This window comes from Macaca nemestrina, assembly GCF_043159975.1.
Source record: "Macaca nemestrina isolate mMacNem1 chromosome 11 unlocalized genomic scaffold, mMacNem.hap1 SUPER_11_unloc_3, whole genome shotgun sequence".
NCBI classification, from domain to species: domain Eukaryota; kingdom Metazoa; phylum Chordata; class Mammalia; order Primates; family Cercopithecidae; genus Macaca; species Macaca nemestrina.
The window spans coordinates 296,734-315,198 of NW_027257574.1; the positions used below are offsets into that span (position 1 = coordinate 296,734).

At 47.5% G+C, this 18,465-nt stretch overlaps 1 long non-coding RNA gene across 4 annotated transcripts in view; it reads right to left on the reverse strand.

The window, feature by feature from the left end:
• Positions 1-18,465, reverse strand: part of LOC139361154 (uncharacterized) — a 98,272-nt gene that overhangs the window by 66,821 nt on the left and 12,986 nt on the right. For 2 of the 4 annotated variants that reach the window (XR_011618692.1, XR_011618691.1), the window contains exon 1: positions 2,357-3,540. The exons of the other annotated variants lie outside the window; for them this stretch is intronic. This is a non-coding gene — a long non-coding RNA (uncharacterized lncRNA). Of the gene's footprint in view, positions 1-2,356; positions 3,541-18,465 lie in introns of those variants that run through there. 4 annotated transcript variants of the gene reach the window in all.

The following is an 18,465-nucleotide window of genomic DNA, read 5'->3' on the forward strand; positions in this document are numbered from 1 at the left end:
ACAGCAAAACACATGAGATTCAGTGTGATCCCACACCCGTCACTGCTGACCTCAAGTTCTTTGTTCGTTTTGCTTCTAGAGTTTGTACTCTCTCCCGGGGTTCCAGGCCTGTGGATTCAACCAATCATAGATCAAGAATATTTTTTAATGTGTTTGTACTAAGCATTCAGAATTTATTATTCATTAAACAACTACTCCCATGGCATGTCCATGGTATAGCTGTTACGAGCAACCCTGACATGACTGTCTGCAGGAGGATGTGCGTATGTCATATGCAAACACGATGCCATTTTAGAGCAGGGACCTCAACACCCACAGACCTCGGATTCCATAGGCAGTCCTGCAGCCTACTCCCATGGGCACTGTGGAATGCCTATAATAGAAAATGTGGAGGTTTTAAATAGTTGTGCACTAAATCTAATCTTTTGTTAAGAAATTACTATGTATCATGTGTATTATTTGGAAGTCCTTCATGGCCCAGAGACTTGACATGTTCTTATCTTTTTGTCCACGGATCTAGCCATTCCAGTAAGCTTATTGAACACAAATCAATTTTACAATTAAATTCTTACAGGAATCACACTCAATCTGTAAGTTGCTTTGGTTTTAAAAGGGAAATAACCAATAGTTTTGCAAACCAGCTATATCATAGAATAACAGGACAAAGTAGCCCCATGACATGCAAAAACATGGGGTTTCAAAGCTAACCAGTATAAAACACGTTACAAACCCCTAAATATGAAAACGTTTTACACCACAACAGATATTCCAGAAAAAAACAAGATATTCAAAAAAGGCCTTTGCAGAAAAGCACTTTCCCCTTCATTTTTCACACGGTTTCCAGAAGCTTGTGTTTGGCAATGACCATGAACCAGAAGTAGCGTCCGCTGCAACTACTGCTACCGCAACACAGAATATTAAGGCAAAAAAAGAGAACACATTGATGAGAACAGGTAGAGTGTTATACAAACAAGTGTGTTCTAAAGTCAACAATGTTCAAATTCTAGGTCTCCCACAGACACTAGACGGTAACCGCCAAAGCTTATGTACTTGGCAACGTTCAAGGAGACCAAGTTCAGAGCTGTCACAAGGCAGCACCATCCTCAGGAGATTATCTCAGGCGGGTTTGAGGGCAAGTGCCCCCGTCACAGCGGGAAAGCTGCCCAGCCCAGCACTTCCTGAGATCACAGACCTTCGCCCTCCCATGTCTTCAATAGTTCCTTTACACCGGGGACCAGACAGCAAAACCTAAAACACTTCCTCAAATCTCAAGACAGTCTTTAGAGCTCTTTTCCTTCCCCTTCTCTTACTGAAAAAGCCTATTTTGTAAGCAACCTGTAGTGCTTCCCAGAGCTGGGGCGGGAGGAGAGCTGGTGTTGGGTAGACCGAGTTTCAAGCGTGGGGAGACCAGGAAGTTCTGGAGATGGATGGCGGTGATCGTGGCACCACAGTGTGAACACACTTAATGCCACCAAACCATACACTTAAAAATAGAGTGCTATGTAATTTTACAACAATCAACACACTGAGAAAACTCATCTATAATTACTGTCACTTCTAATATCTTACATCCTGTAAGTTTCATTTGCTTTTGGAAATCCTCAGAGCAATCATGAAAAACTAGTACCCTATCGTCTCTGAAACGCAGGCAAAGTCGTTCAAGGGTTTTTTTTTTTTTTTTTTGAGACGGAGTCTCGCTCTGTCGCCCAGGCTGGAGTGCAGTGGCCAGATCTCAGCTCACTGCAAGCTCCGCCTCCTGGGTTCCCGCCATTCTCCTGCCTCAGCCTCCCGAGTAGCTGGGATCACAGGCACCGCCACCTCGCCCGGCTAATTTTTTGTGTTTTTAGTAGAGACGGGGTTTCACCGTGTTAGCCACGATGATCTCGATCTCCTGACCTTGTGATCCGCCCGTCTCGGCCTCCCAAAGTGCTGGGATTACAGGCTTGAGCCACCGCGCCCGGCCTCAAGGGTTTTGATTATAGGAAAGTAGCTGGAAAGCAAAGCGCCCGTTAGACACGGCAGCCATGGTAGGACAAACACATGGTAGGAAGGTGGTGGTCATGCTACACACAGATGGGAAGGGTTTGGGGAGCCAGAGCACCCGATGCTCGGGAGGCACCTGGGCAGGAGCTGAGAATGAACCAAACACGTTCGATCACGCAACATTCACAGACCCTGAGTCCAGCCACCGCCGCTGACATCCGCTGTGGCTGGGGTGTCCTCTGCCACAGAGATACACACCCTGCCAAGGATACTGTACAGATTTAATGTCAAAGCACAGACACGCTCAGGTCCAGCTGTTCAGATAGAAGCAAACACAACACATTTCCCAGACACCAGCAGCAAGACTCTCCACCTGACTGCGTTCGGAATAACGATCTTCTTTGCCAGGGCTGAGCCATGCTTCCCTCTCGCCTGTCCTCTGCCTTCACCAGCTTCGTGAGCGTTTCCGGGCAAGTGTTTGTGCAGGTGCTATCACTTATTTCCACAGCGAGAATATACACAGACACCACACAGAAATGGGCAACCCCGTTAGGAGCTGTGCAGGGACATCTAACTCATCCGATGTGCCAAATTCCTGTTGCCATGGAAATTAAACTAGCTAAACTAACGTTGCTATGACCTCATCTCTTACTGCACCACTAAAGATCATCCGGGTAAGAGGAATGTGTCTCTGCATAGCATTCAGCTCACGTTTACATGTCGGTTTTCCCTGAATATGGTTCTGTGAGATAGAAATCAGTAAGATGGGGTGTAACATCTAGTATAGGATCGTTGTGTCTCCTAGGCTCAAACACTTCCTTTAAGATCCTCAGAAAATGAAGTTTAACTCTGGGGACGCGAGTTACCTAGTAACTTGTTTTGGATACTGTCTCTTTCACAATCCAAATATCAACACCAAAGAAGTTCTTGAGTTCCTTTTGAAATTGAAAGGAATTTACAAACCATAAAAGCCCCAATATTAAAGGATACAATTCAGTCTTTTTAGCATATTCTCAAAGCTGTACATCAACCACTAGTATGTAATTCCGGGACTTTTTCACCACGGGTCGAAGAAACCTTGAACCCATTAAGAGTCAGCACCTGCTCCTTCCTTCCACCAGCCCCTGGCAATCGCCAGCCGACTTCCGTTTCTCTGGATTTGCCCATTCTGGACACCTGTTGTGAGGAGAATCGTACAGTGCGTGACCTTCGGTGCTGACATCTTTCACGTCCAGGGAGAGTGGAATCTCACAGTGAGTGACCTGTTGACAGATACCTGGACTGTTTCTACTACTACGAATAATGCTGCTATGAAGACTCTTGCATAAGATTTTTTTGGCAAAAATATTTTCAATTTTCTTGGGCGTATGCCTAGGAGTGACATTGCTGGGTTGTACGGTGATTTCATGTTTAACTTTTCTGAGAAACTGCCAGACTTTTCCAAATCAACTGTACCATTTTACTTCCCCTCCCACTAGCAATATATCAAGATTTCAGTTTTCCCAAATTCACCACCATGTCCCTGTCCAATACTGGGGTTTTACCCATCCCGGTGGTTGTGAAGTGGTATCTCACGGTAGTTTTGATTTCCATTTCTAAGATGATGAATTCTGCTCAACATCTCATGTGCTTTTTAAGGCATTTATATGTCTTTCTTTAGAGAATGTCTATTCAAATCCCTTGTCCATTTTTTAAATTGGATTTTTACTAAGAGCTTTTAAATATATTCATGATATCAGGTCCTTATCATGATAATGTATTCCGTTCTGTGGGTTATCTTTTTACTTTAAGAGTATCCTCTGAAATGAACATTTTTAATTTTGATCCCGTCTTTTTCCCTTCAGTTGCTTGTTACAGCTTTAGACGTCTCAGCCAAGGAAACATTGCCTAATCCAACGTAGCAGTTTCACCAGGATTCTTCCCTAAAGGTGTCATGGGCTGAACTATCCCCCCTCTCAAGATTCACATGTTAAAGTCACAACCCCGGAAACTCAAAATGTCACTGTACCTAAGTGTACAGGGCCTTTAACTTGGAAATTTAGGTCACATAAGATCTTAAGAGTAGGCCCTGATCCAGTATGACTGGTATTCTTTTGAGAGAATTTAGACACAGTCCTCAGTGCTGCATGCACATAAGACAAACCTCTGAGGACACAGAGAGGACGCCGTCTACACAGCATGGGGTGAGGCCCCAGAGAATCCAACACTGGCCGCACCTTGATCCCAGGCTTCCAGTCTCCAGAAAAAAGGAAATAAGATGCTGTTGTTTAAGCCGCACGGTCTGTGGTGTCCGTTATGGTACCCAGCAGACTGACAGAATGGGTCTCACAGTCGACTCCTTACGCTGGATCCATTTTGAGCTTTGCGTGTAGGGTGAGGAAGGGTCCAGTCCATCCTTTTCCATGTGGATACCCTAGTTGTCCCAGCACCATTGAGTTGTGAAAGGAAAAAAGTAAAGCAACCCTTACCGTCCTTTCTCCATCAACAGATTAGAAGATACACTGAAAAATCGTGGACAATTTTCTCAGTTTAAGCCAGTAGTTTTCAAATTTTTGGGTCTCAGGAACCCTTTGCACTTTATTCAAGATCACAAAAAAGCTTTCTTATCAGGCCGGGAGTGGTGGCTGCTCATGCCTGTAATCCCAGCACTTTGGGAGGCAGAGGCAGGTGGATCACTTGAGGTCAGGAGTTCAAGACTGCACTGACCAACATGGCGAAACCCCATCTCTACTAAAATACAAAAATTAGCCTGGCATGGTGGCGAACACCTGTAGTACCAGCTACTAGGGAGGCTGAGGCACAAGAATCACTTGAACTCAGGAGGCAGAGGTTGAAGTGAGCTAAGGTCACACCACTACACTCCAGCCTGGGTGGCAGAGTAAGAATCTGTCTCAAAAAAATAAAAATAAAAAATAAAACAATTTAGTTTATTTTACAACGATAAAGTCATTACATCTTAACACAGTCTTCAAGAAGAAACCATTTTCCAAAATAAGCAGCAGCGTGGCAACAGTTTGTGCTGCTGTGAAAACACCTAACATCCCTGCACCTCAGACAGCAGGATTCTCATGCCTGCATCTGCGTTCAGTGGGCTACAGAGCCGTGGCTGAAGTTTATGAAAGATGTCCGACCCCACGCTGATATACAAGTAGGAAGCAGTATTTTCATTGTGTTTTCAGATCATTTTAAGTATTCTCTGCTGCCAAATGTAACAAGTGGCACTTCCGCACAGGCTGTCTGCAACGCAGAGACTGCGCTCTGGTCGACGGGCCTTTCTGCCCCAATTCCTTCTGAGTCAACTGGTCCGTCCTGCACTTGAATGGCTTTTACCAGCACACGATTTTGTAATCACACATTGGTTAGAAAACACTGGTTCATAATTATGAGCAACTTCCACATTTCGTTCTATATCAAAAAACAAACAAAAACACATCAATATCACCATTGATCACATGAGAAAGTGGTGGACACAAGATTTTTATATTTTAATACTCATTGGAAAGCTCAAATGTCTATCATTGGGAATAATGTGAGGTACTTTCCTTGAGATGAAAGTCATTTTGTTCATTTTTCAGGCCACACCTGCAAATACCTCCATCTGAAGTGGCATCGTTTGTAAGTCATTCTTTCTATAAAGGCGGCCGTTAGTGGAAGAAGTGGTTCTGCAGGTTCATAGCTCAGAGGCACCAGTGCTCTCCCAAGATAACCATAAAATCCGCAGAAGACGCACCTGTGCACACTTCCTGTTTCTCACTCAAAACATTCCAGAAGGAACCCTGAATCCCGATGCCGCAGTGGGACTGAAGTTTGCTCTCACCCACACAATAAACCCAGCGAGCTCCAACAGCCCCCACCCCGAGGCCACAGCCTTGGTCCTCTGTCTGGTCTAGGAGGGCTCCTGCAGCTCCAGCCTAACAGGGAAAAGCAGGCACCCACATGTCAGAAAGCCCTCCCAAAGCCCGGCGAGCACTTCCGCTTATGTGCCAGCTAAGTGCGTTTGAGAAGGATACAACCAGCTGTACGGCAGGCAGCGAGGTACCAGCAAATACTCAGGGTTCATGTTACTGAGGAAGGAAGGTGAACAGCGAGATACCCAGCAAGTACTCAGGGCTCACGTTATGGATGAGGAAGCCAGGCAGATAATGAGGTACCCAGCAGGGTTCACGTTTCCGAGGAGGAAAGGAGGGTGAAGACAAGGGGGATGGAACAGCCTGTCATAAGCTTTAGCATTTACAAGGCTCACTGAAGATTATCCGATTTGATCTTAACAGCTCACAAGATAGGCAGAGGCACGGCTCCTTCACTTCATAAAGAGATCCCCAGAACTGATGATGACCACGTGCTCTTCCCACAGGCTCCCAGAAATCATTCTCAAATCATCTCTCAGTTGTATACATGTGATAGTATCTCAGTCACGTCCCCTCTCTGCAGGGGAATTTTAATGCCGCCCTGCTGTTGCTTCGCACCCCTGCCCTCTCCTGCATTTCAGCCATGCCCACCATCCATGGGGAGTCTGCACCACCCCACCCCCGCTGCTGCTGAGGGCTTGGATCACCCTTATCTTTCATTTCCACCTACAGGGACCTGTTCTTCCTTCAAATGCAGCTCAAACTCTCTCATTGTGTGAAGGCTTTTCCAGCCATCACAACTGTCATGTGTAAAATCAGTCTGTGGAATGCTTCATTCAGGAGGTGCTTATGTTGACTCATCGGCTGTGATCAGGACCAACTTCTCAGCAAACCAGGTGGTCCCCGCTCCCCAGCTCTGCTCCAGTGCACTTAAAACAAGGATTCCTGGAAGCACCTTTTTAGCCCAATTCACGCATGAGTCTGCCCCACACCCTACAGAAAAGCCCTGGTGGTCGGCGGTCAGGGCTCGGGGCCCCCAGGTGGGTAAGGAGAGCTTAGTGCCCTCTCTGGACTTGTCGCTTAGAGACCCGTGGCTGGAAGGGAAGAAACTTGCATCCTCTGAAACATCCAGGCCCCGAGACCCACTCAGGAGCAGAAAATGGGGAAAGAGCCTCGAACACACCCACGGGAGGGCAGGCAGCAGGAGCCACGGAGGCCACCAGGAGGGAGGGAGGGAGGCAGGCAGGCAGTGAGGCCAGAGGTGATGTGGCCAGGAGGGAGTTGATGTCGCCAGAGGTGACGTGCTGTGGGGATAACACGGTGTGGTGCGGGGAGGAGATGTGGCCAGAGGCAACGTGGCCAGGGAAGGAGACATGGCTGGAAGTGACAAGAGGGGTCTCCAGGCCTCAGATTGTGCCTGATTTTTAGATGACATTTTAATTAAGATGTTATATCTAACTTTAACGAAAAATAGCAATTTAGAACCATTGTGTACATTTAAAGCACGATACAAATAGACCACATTTCCCAAACCAAAGAACAGTGCATTAAAGGAAAAAATAGCAGCTCACCAAAAAAAAAAAAAAAAAAAAAAAAAAAAGTGAGTAAAGAAAAAATTCATTTAAGATCAGAAATAAAGAGATCCTATAGCTCTTCTAGTCCAATCCCCACCCTAACGTGAATGGGGGGAAAAAGAAAGTAGATCCTAGTCAGTCAGAATTAAAGACAAAACCGATCCAATTTACCTTCCACTTGACAGAAAACAAGAAGCTCATCAAGGAATCCCTACAAACAGTAGCTTTAGTAGTTCCCAAAATGCAAAATTCACCTACAAATTAAATCCACTGCTAAGTGTGTATAGAGTAATTTTTTTCATTATTGCCTTCCTCATCCCCAGGGGCTTTTTTAGACTTTTTTTCCCCAATTGCCTCCAACACCCAGGAAATTTAAACCCCACAAGTAAACCGTGTCTCGATTCATCCACAGCGTCCTTTAGAGCAGACAGTCCATTGCTCTAAGACGTTCTTGTCACCTAAGCACCGATTACAGCCTAAGAACGCACAACACGTACTCACACGAACTCTGACAGACAATAGGTGAGATATGGCACATGAGGAGGAAGACAAGATAAATGAGCTTCACCGACACCCCAGATCTGAGAAGTGAAACAGGCAGCCTGCTCGGGTGCAGGTGACTCCTGGAAAACAGCCAAGGGCAGCATTTGGAGAAGCAGCACCAAACGGCCAGGAGGGTCTGGGGGCTTTAGAAGGGAGGGGCGCCCCGAGCAGGTACTGGCGGATTCAGAAGGGAAGGGCGCCCCGACCAGGTACTGGGGGATTCAGAAGGGAGGGGCGCCCCGACCAGGTACTGGGGGATTCAGAAGGGAGGGGCGCCCCGACCAGGTTCTGGGGCCTCAGAGGGGAGTGATGCCCCGATCACTTGCTGGGGGCTTCAGAGGGGAAGGCCACCCTGACCTCGTGCTGGGACTTCAGATGAGAAGGCGCCCCGATCGGGGCCTTGGGGCGGCAAGACAAGCCCAGGGTTCCGTCGTCACTTTTCACTCCCTACTTCCGAATCTCGTCCTGAAGTTGCAGCCAGTCCAGGTATTCATTTACCCATAAAATTATGTATCTGTGAGTAACACAAGTCACTAATCCACACAGATCTGAGTCCACAGATACCTCCCAGAGATGCCACCATCCCTTCTGGTAGAAGAGCAGCCCAGGGGCCCACGCTGCTAGGAAGGGAGACTATCTCCAGCCTGACGCTGCAGAGTCCTCAACACAAAGTCTACCTTTGGGAACATGCCGTCTCCTACAGAAGCAACTAGGGGCATGTAGGGTTTTTTAAAATCTTTTTTTTCTTAAGACAGAGTCTCCCTTTGTCACCCAGGCTGAAGTGCAGTGGCTCAATCTCGGCTTGTTGCAACCTCTGCCTCTCGAGTTCAAGTGATTCTTCTGCCTCGGCCTCCCGAGTAGCTGGGATTATAGGCGCCTGTCACCACGCCCGACTAATTTTTTATATTTTTAAGTACAGATGGGATTTCACCTTGTTGGTCAGGCTAGTCTTGAACACCTCACCTGACCAGCAGTGAGGGTGAAAGGGGCGCCATGTGAGTGCCCCTGAAAACACACACAAGCCTGGCTGCTTAAAAGGAATGAATATAGCTCAACACTCCTATGTGAACATTGATGTGTCTACTGCCTTACAGAATCCTCCTAGATGAGCTTCTTCCTTGGAGCCTTTTCTCACCTACACTGCCTACAGGTGTCCACTGGGCTCCCTGGGCAGTATCGTGTCTTTGTTTAGAATATCACAGTATTTGGAGGCATGTTTAATCCCAAGTCAGAGCCTTATCATAACTCAGACACCATCCCTCAGGGCTTGTGGGCCACCTTCGGCTAACGCAGGCTGCTCCACAGTGCCCTGCAGATGGACTTGGTGCATCCACACGATTTTAAGATTTGGGGCTGCCGTTTTCTGCAGTCACAGATGCGGACTTACAGATTCATCATGACTGAAGGCAGCACGTGTTTTTATGTTCCTTCTGTAATGGTAATAATCATGGCAACATTTCCTCGATCCTTAAAAAAGCCTCCTAACAGCAGTTGCATTCCACCCCCTTCCTTAAAATTAATAGAATTTACCAAACTAGGTGAAATCAGTCTTCATGAGAAAGTGACAAATCAGTGTTCACACAATGGCATAGTAGCTGGGCATAGAGTGTACGTCAACATCCCAAACTAAGCACCCATCACAGTTATTCCCAACTCGCAGGAAAGCTAGAAAAATTAGAAGGCTTAAAACATACTTATAAATGAAAATAACAAGAAACCAATGTTTCTGAGGAGCATTTGTTAGCCCAGCAAGGAAAGCCATTAACCAGTGCTGATTATATTGCATTTGATTACAGCAGCCAAAGACGTGTCCAGAGGAAGAGAGTTTTAAAGATTAGTCTTTCGGTAAGAATGCTTGCTTAACAAGTTCACACTACTGGGCTACACCAATCGTCAATTATAAAGCAAGGCAAACGAGTGTGAGTCATTTTCCTTAATCCTTAATGCGTCAAAAATTACCACATTGGCCAAGCTGGTCTCCAACTCCTGATCTCAGGTGATCCGCCCGCCCCGGCCTCCCAAAGCGCTGGGATTACAGGCATGAGCCACCACGCCTGGCTGAGAAGTGTTTGACAGAGGCTGAGGGGAGGCTCCTGTCCCTTTCTGGGACATCCACATCACACCCAGTTTCCCATATCGACTATGACACTTGAAGCATCACAGCAAGGGCAGCTGCATCCCCGCAGTTCTCTGCACTAATGCCACAGTTGCGTGAGCAGCCACAGCCCTGGAGCTGCCACTCAGCCTTATCGTGCTGGAACAAGCACAGCAGAAACTACCAAGCCCCCAAAAGAGGGAGGAGTGGGGACCCAGGGGAGTGAACCAGGAAGGAGGAATGCGGCTCAGGAGAGTAGGGAGGCGTGGGGGCCCAGGGCAGTGAACCAGGAGGGAGGCGTGGGGGCCCAGGGCAGTGAACCAGGAGGGAGGCGTGGGGGCCCAGGGCAGTGAACCAGGAGGGAGGCGTGGGGACACAGGGCAGTGAACCAGGAGGGAGGAGGGTGGAGTTCGACCCAGGGAGTGAACCAGGAGGGAGGAATGTGGTCCAGGAAGTGAACCAGGAGGGAGGAGTGTGGTCCGGGGAGTGAACCAGGAGGGAGGAGTGTGGTCCAGGGAGTGAACCAGGAGGGAGGTGTGTGGTCCAGGGAGTGAACCAGGAGGGAGGTGTGTGGTCCAGGGGAGTGAGCCAGGAAGGAGGAGGGAGGAATGAGGTCTGGGGAATGAACCACGAGGGAGGAGTACAGTCTATGGGAGTAGGGAGGAGTATGATCCAGGGGAGTGAACAAGGAGCCTCTAGGGGTAGCAAGTTCACACACCACAAATACCTCCCAATCCATCCGCGTGCAGGGAGGGGACGGAAACCAGGCAGGACCTGCAGCGCTTTCTCCTCGCAGAAGAGGAGTGAGGATACCAGCTTATGCATGAAATCAGAGCTAAAGTTATACCACGGTGGGGAGACGATTCACAGCCCAAATGGGTGCAAAAAGAAACCAATCATACAAGATCAGTGGATGGAACGGGATCAGAAATTTAAGCCTGTAACAAGCTTTCAGAAAAAACTTCACTTGATCTGCAAGATGACTGCAGCTCTGCTTGATCATTTCTGGAAGTGTCTAACTCGCGATGAGCCATCTCAGAGCCGTTCAAGAGGAGTAACAAAATCAAAACGCCAAGGCATGCTCCGTATTTTACATAGCCTGCAACAGTATGGAAATGAGCAGCCGTGCCAGAGCTTTCAAGTTTGTTTGAAGTAAATTCCAGCATGAGGGCAGCATCTTCCTGGCTGAAGCAATGAGGTGGGCTCCTGCTCACCGCATGGGAGACCAGATTTCAGCTAAGCTGCTGTCAAGGGTCTCCAAACCACGATCCCCGACCGAGCCTTGGCCAGGGAACCAGAAGTGATTTTTACACTTTGAAGTTTTCACAAAAGAAATATATGCAGAGACTTCTGTGGCCCTCAAAGCATAACACGTTGCCTACCCTGCCCTTTACAGGAGCTTCTAGTTTTGGAGTCAGTTACAAAGTGTTTCTATAAAATAATGTCACTGATTTTCAAGCATGCCAGGAAAAGTCACACTTCTCAACAACCCTCAATGGAGATGCACCATCCTGTGTTTCACACAGATTTTAGATTTTTAAAAGCCAAAATAAGGGAGGTAATTCAGCTAAGTATTATAGTAACACAATTTGAGCTACTTAATGATGTGTGACAACAGAATAATTGGCATTCCTGTGAGGCAATAAACTAGCTCAAACACAAAATAACAAATCAAAGCATATTTTGGCCTCTCAAAGTGATCAGTGAAATTGGAAATAACATTCACTTAAATGACATTTTAAAAAAAAAAAGCAAAAACAAAACAAATACTACTACACCATCACTCCTTAAATTTATTTAACTACTGCTGCCAAATAAAATGGAGAGACTTCTTACTGCAGGGTAATAATCGGCCATCGTCACCATGAAATAGACCGCTGTGCAGGCTCAGGCCCTCCAGCCCACAAAGGCAGGGGGAGGGAGGAGAAACGATGGCCAGAAAGAAAGGGACAGGGCAACCATGACCTACTCAGCAATTGTACCCTCCCACCTTTCTTCTGGACTTACAATTTTGGAGCCATCTGGGTTTACCTTCCTATGTCCATAAGTCAGCAAGTTCTCGAAGCCAGAAATCTACAATGTTTCTGGCAGCCAAGTCCTCACGGCCTTCCCCCATGTTTTAGGGCCCCATCAGCTCACCCCTGGATAGTATCAATGGCCTCAAATCTCCAGTCAACCTTGCACTCCACAGACTGAAGTATGCCAAGAGCCACTCGAGACTGCCACTGCCCTGATCAAAGGCTTTCAGAGACAGTTGCCAGCACCGCACAAATCCATGTGGCTTCACCAGGCGCAAAGCGGCTCCAGCATTCCATCCAGTCTGTCGCTGCTACCATAGCTGTGAGTCTAGGATGTGTCAGGAAGGGAAGGAAGACACCATGTACATCATCTCATTTAAGCTTCAGTGTCACAAGGTGGATTTTGTCGTGCCCATTTTATGGATCACGAAAGTTTTAAGGAGGGCAAGCACAGGGCCCTGCTGACACAAGAGCAAGACCCGCAGAGGCCTGGGCATGACCCCCGCCCCACGCTCCCTGGGTCCTGATGTCCACTTCTCCCCCGTGGGAGCCTGATCCTGGGTCTGTCTGAATTGCTACCATTCCTCAGACACGACTCACGTCTGTCCACCTCCTCCTTTATCTGTTTCCCGCAGCCCAGAGGCGTGTGTGCTCTTCCATCCAGACAGACATCACACTTCAGCACCTGCACCTGACACCACTCAGCCAAAAGCTTCTCTCAAACCTCCCCCCACACCTGCCGGTCACACAGGTCTGCACCCATCACCTTTCTCACACAAATTCTCATGTATTCCTGTGTAGCACCATCCAACTGATAATAGTCTGAGAGGAGGAAGCTTTGTAGATAAGTCCACATTCTACTTTGCTCCCAGCCCTCCGTCTTGCATGAGGCAACCGATTAACAGCAAATTCATTTCAGCACAACGTTTCCATTTGAAGGAACGCAGAGCATAGAGTTCTGGTCATAATTAAAAGCTTGTTTCATTCGTCATTTGAAATTCCATGTACTGCTGCAACAGCAGCACCCCCTCCTCGCCAGGCTCTGCCCTAAGGACATCTTTCTTCCAGCGCACGACTCCCATCAGAACCCCGGCAGCGAGAACCCCGCAGGTTTCCCAGCGCCTCGGGCTGCGGCTTCCACGCTGGGCCGGCACTGAAAGGACGGGAATGGTGCCCCCAACAACTACAGGATCCAAAGCTGGCCGACTGCTCTGTAGAATGGAGACATGTTAGTAATCCCTAATATTTCCACTGACAGGCTGCTCAGGTAAACTGGGAAAAATCCACAAAATAGAAAGAACCCATGGGGAGGAGCATTTCTCTCTCCAACCTGGCAGCAAACGGTGACTATGCACACGACCTTTTCGGGATAACCATCGACTGCATCTCAGGTCAGCAACAGCCCCGCTGAGGGCCAAAAAACCAGCTCCCCCTGGCCCTCACTTCCTAAGGGTCAGCCCTCCCAGGCCGCCTCTCCTGGAAGATCAGCTCTGACGCACCCACGACGGTCAGGAACCGGCTCTGGGACTCATTTCCCTGGCTCCTGCCCACCGCCCTCTCTCTTCTTCCTCCTCCATCTCCGTCTTCGCTCCCATCCTCCCTCCCCCTTTCACTTCCCTTCTCTCCTTTCCTCTCCCTCCCACATTTCCTTTCAGCCCTCACCTTCCTCACTGCACTTCCCCATCCAACTCTTCCTCACTGCACTTCCCCATCCAACTCAGCTGACGCATTCTCAGGTCAGTAGAGGGTTTTCTTTCACTCTGTTTTTATTGCAATGATCATTCTTAATGAACAGAAACCTATTTCGGACCATGTGGATGCCACCTCATGACCAACCGCTCCCCCGTGGCTCCGTGTCCACTCCAGTGTCCTCACGGCGCAGGTGCCCAGGAGTATGGCTGTGACCAGGGGTAGCAACATGGGACATGAGAGAAGTATCCCAGCCAAGAGGCCCTGCCAAGCCTCCCCAGCAAACCGGAGCAAGGCCCAGGGCGGTAGGGAGAGCGCCGTGCTCATGCTGTAGGCAGTTCAGCTTCCGCAAACTGTCCGTCGACTGCAAATTACTTTGTTTCCATGGTTACAAAAGAACCATAAGCATTCTGAAATATGTTCTTGGTTTCATGTTTGCGAAATCTAAGCAACATTATAAGAAAAATCACTGAATTCTGCCCGAGGCTCTAGGGGTGTTTTCCTCTCTGAAAGGAGCCCCTTCCGGGACTTGGGATTGAGTGACAGCCTTCAAAATCACGGTTCTCCTGGTGGTAACAGGGAAATCCTCAGCCCGCCAGCAGCTGGGGCCCTCGAAGCCCTACGGCTCCACACACCAGTGTTCTGAGGATCGCACGTGTGCAGATAGCAAAGCTTGCTGCACACACGCCAGGTGCTAACAAGCCCCAAACGTCTCATTCATACTTGCTGACCACATCTCTTCTCTCAGCCTCCACGGCGTTTCACACTCTGCCTTTATATAGAGATGAACCGTACATTCTGAGCGCCACAAAGATTCAACTCCCGGGCAGAGGGGTGCATCTTTCCACCACGGGATCCTCACTCCAGCCGGCACAGGATTTCCAGAGTGGGCGAGTCTAATGTTGATGACACTTTCTCAATATTCCCTTCACACCCCTCCAAAAACAAGAGTGTTGCCAGCTTCTTACCGAGGTTGTAATGAAGAAAATCTCTCTCTCTTATTTGTCACTTTTCAACGTAATACCTGTGAAGAATGTGACTCTACATGTACACTGTAAGCACCCACACCGTGAACATTCTGCTCTCCCGTGACTGTATTCACAGGTCACAAGGACAAAACTTCTTCATAGTAGCCAATATATATATATATTTTTAACATGACTTCCACATCTGAAAGTCACAGATGTGGCTTTTGCTTCTTAAAAAGATTCAAATGATACACAAACCAGGTTTAAGAAACACGTTGGTCCAGGTGGGAAAATGACCCCTCAGTCTCCCTCCCCTCAAAGACCAGCGCAGCCAGGAAACTGCGCTCTCCGGTCAATGACAGCCAGCAGGATTCCCTAAATAAGCAGCCGGAAGATTCCCATCTCACAGAGCACGCCTTTCAAGACTCAAGATGTCCCCGCGCTCCCTAAATGTCCTACAAAGAACAGACTACCCAACTGAGGACTGAGGCAATAAAGAAACATGTTTTTGGCCAGGTGCGGCGGCTCACGCTTGTAATCTCAGCATTTTGGGAGGGCGAGGCAGGTGGATCACAAGGTCAGGAGATCGAGACCATCCTGGCTAACATGGTGAAACCCCCGCCTCTACCAAAAATAAAAAAATTAGCCAGGCGTGGTCACGGGCACCTGTAGTCCCCAGCTGCTCAGGAGGCTGAGGCAGGAGAATGGCGTGAAACTGGGAGGCAGAGTTTGCAGTGAGCCGAGATCGTGCCACTGCACTCCAGCCTGGGCGACAGAGCAAGACTCTGTCTCAAAAAATTAAAATAAATAAAATTTAAAATGTTTTCAGCAAATAGCATCATCGACCCCCAAATGAGAGGTACCGTTTTCATTCTAGGAGGGAAACACTACAAAGCACGTACGTTTTAGCCCCGTAAGTGAATTCTTCGGGCGTTCCTGTGTCCGCTATCAAATGCAGCACATCACCTCAAAAGGCAAAGTTCTATAAGTCACATCCAAGGAGGGGAAAAATCATTCTAAGTTTTAGTAATCCAGTAAGAACCTGATCCAGAGAAGTCTACTTGTTCCAGACTCTAAACAGCAATATATTGCTACAATGTAATGAAAACAAAGGGATGATTAAGAAGATTTCAATGCTAATAAAAGACAAAAACGTAATTGGATTTATTCTACTCTAGACAGAGCAGCCGGGCAGTTCACCCATACGTTATTATCGTTGGTGTTTTTCAGGCAGCGTCCAAACTGTCAACAAGGCTTGACAGCAAGGGCGTGATCTCCACTCACTGCAAGGTCCGCCTCCCAGGCTCAAGCCATTCTCTTCAGCCTCTGGAGTAGCCGGGACAACAGGTGTGCAGTCATCACGCCCAGCTAATTTGTGTGTTTTCAGTAGAAGTGGGATTTCACCAGGTTGCCCAGGCTTGTTTCCTGGGTCTCAAGCTCCCAGGCTCAAGCAATCCACCCACCTCGGCCTCCCAAAGCGCTGGGATTACAGGCGTGAGCCATCACGCCTGGCCCTTTTTTTTTCTTTTCTTTTTAAGTGATTAATGTGCTTCAGAGTCTTGTCGGCATTTTTTTTTTTTTTTTTTTTTAAGAAGTAGTAAATTCTGTAAGGGAAAGAAACCATTAACACGTTTTACACTTCTCAAAACTGAAATGCTAAGAATAAATGTATTTTATTCACAGAAGTAGCATTCTTAAAGTTCTGTAAAAGTGGTACCATGGACACCACCACATCACAGACGAGCGTGGCAGGACTGCTCAGATTCAGAACACATTCTCAACAGTCCTCCTGCCCCTTTCCTCAATGGGAACACTTTATTCGGTCTTTTATTCAAATTAAGTATCTTGCAAGGGAGTTGAAGAAAACTGCATGGCACATTTTAAAACTTCAATGCTTTTCTCAATGTTCACCACGTTCTGATGCATTTTACTGACTACACGGCCAATAAGCCTAAAGCTTTTTGCATCGATAAAGACAATGCTCCTTGTAGCAATAGGCTTTTTCTTTTCTATACAAAGATCTATAACTTAAGCTAGTAAACTGGGCATTTCACAAAGATTTTGCACAATTCCTAGCACAGATTTTAGCAAAATAAAACCGTTATCTTTCTGCAATTAAATAATCAAGCATAGGAAACTGCACAGTTAAAATAACCATTCCATTATTTTATATAAACACAAATGAGAAAGTAGAGTATGCTTTGAAAAACAGCATTTCCATATGCCAACGATGAAGCAGAAAACAGTTCCTCAGCCTCATATGACATTTGACAACCAAATATTCTGGCCCAAGCCCAGCCTGGCTAACGGAAATGAAGTAAACATGTGAGTGACCGTGGTGGGGCACTCTGATAGCCACAGTCCAGGAAAGAACAGCTAACATCTTTCTTCTTCATGGGAAAACTGAAACATGCTCTAGAGACCTTAATTCTTTAAAACACAGTCTGCCCCAGTACTAACCTTAAGCTCCCATTGATCAAGATTGCTATAACCACAGAGGTGTTTTTCCAGGCCCTCCAAAATCACGGACATGGCACATACACGACGTTTTCAAACACTCAATGCTGCCAATTTGTTAAATGTGCTGTGATACTGGAGGTCTTGTGCAGGACCAGAAGCGTCGCAGCCTGGTTACCTGTCCTGGTGTTCAATGCTTTGTATGTGCAAAACCCGCTGTTACAATTTACCGGGCTTAATGTGATTCAGTTCGTCACAGAAGAGAGCTATGACATTTACTTAATTCCACGCACAGATTCTCAGATTCACCTTCCATGAATGACTGCTCTGTCCACGAGACGAGACAGCAGAGGGAAGACCCAGGAAAGGCCCGGGAGATGCCAGGTGCTCACAAACTGGTATCCGTCTGCTGGTTTTGGCTTAAAGGAAAACAGACATAGAAGAAACTAAAAGGGCTCACTACACCTAATATCACAATGTTCTCAACTTTACCTTAGCCAAAAATAAAAGCAGAAAAGCAAAACTATTCCAGGGCATGATTCCAGTGCTAACCTGAAACATGAAATATTTAGAAAGCAGAGCTTATTGTGAGTGCAATTAATATACACATAAAACACTGGTTTCACAAAACCCAGTCTTTGCGATTGCTTTTATAGAAAGTAAAATTCTCATGAGGATCGCATACATTAACTGATTTTCAAATGAAGGGACTGGTAAACTTCAGGGCATATGATTTCTGCCACACACGAGGGGAGCAGTGAGAGAGAAGAGCTAGGATCAAGTGTGCTAAAGCTGTCCTAGGACTGAAATTCAGTTTCTGCCAAAACAAAAACACAGGAGGCTGTCAACTTCGATAGCAAGCTCTGCTTGAGAGCGTCAAGATGTTAAAGTTGCAAAGGGGCTTCTCCCTGTATGGGCACGTGTGACCCTTGCAAAAACATTGCTCAGCATCATCAAAAACCAGGAAAGAACACAAGCCTTCCACACATAAAATCCAAGGGCAGAAGGGAGCAGAGTCCAAGCTTGCTCGGCAGGACTGTTCCCGGAGGAGAACAGCACAGAGGACGTCACAGGGAGGGCAGAGCATGCAACAGCAGCTTCTGTCTCACCGCAAGCAGGGCCTGAGCCAGGGGAGCAGTCTCCTCCAACCTGACAAGGAGGCGCGAGGAGCCACAGAGAAGTCAATTCAGGGTCCTTTACAGAAAGGGGCAACAATGAGAAAATCTGGTCTTACCCAACCCCCCCCCCCACCTCCCACGGTAATAGCTGAACCCGCACGTGTGTCTGTCA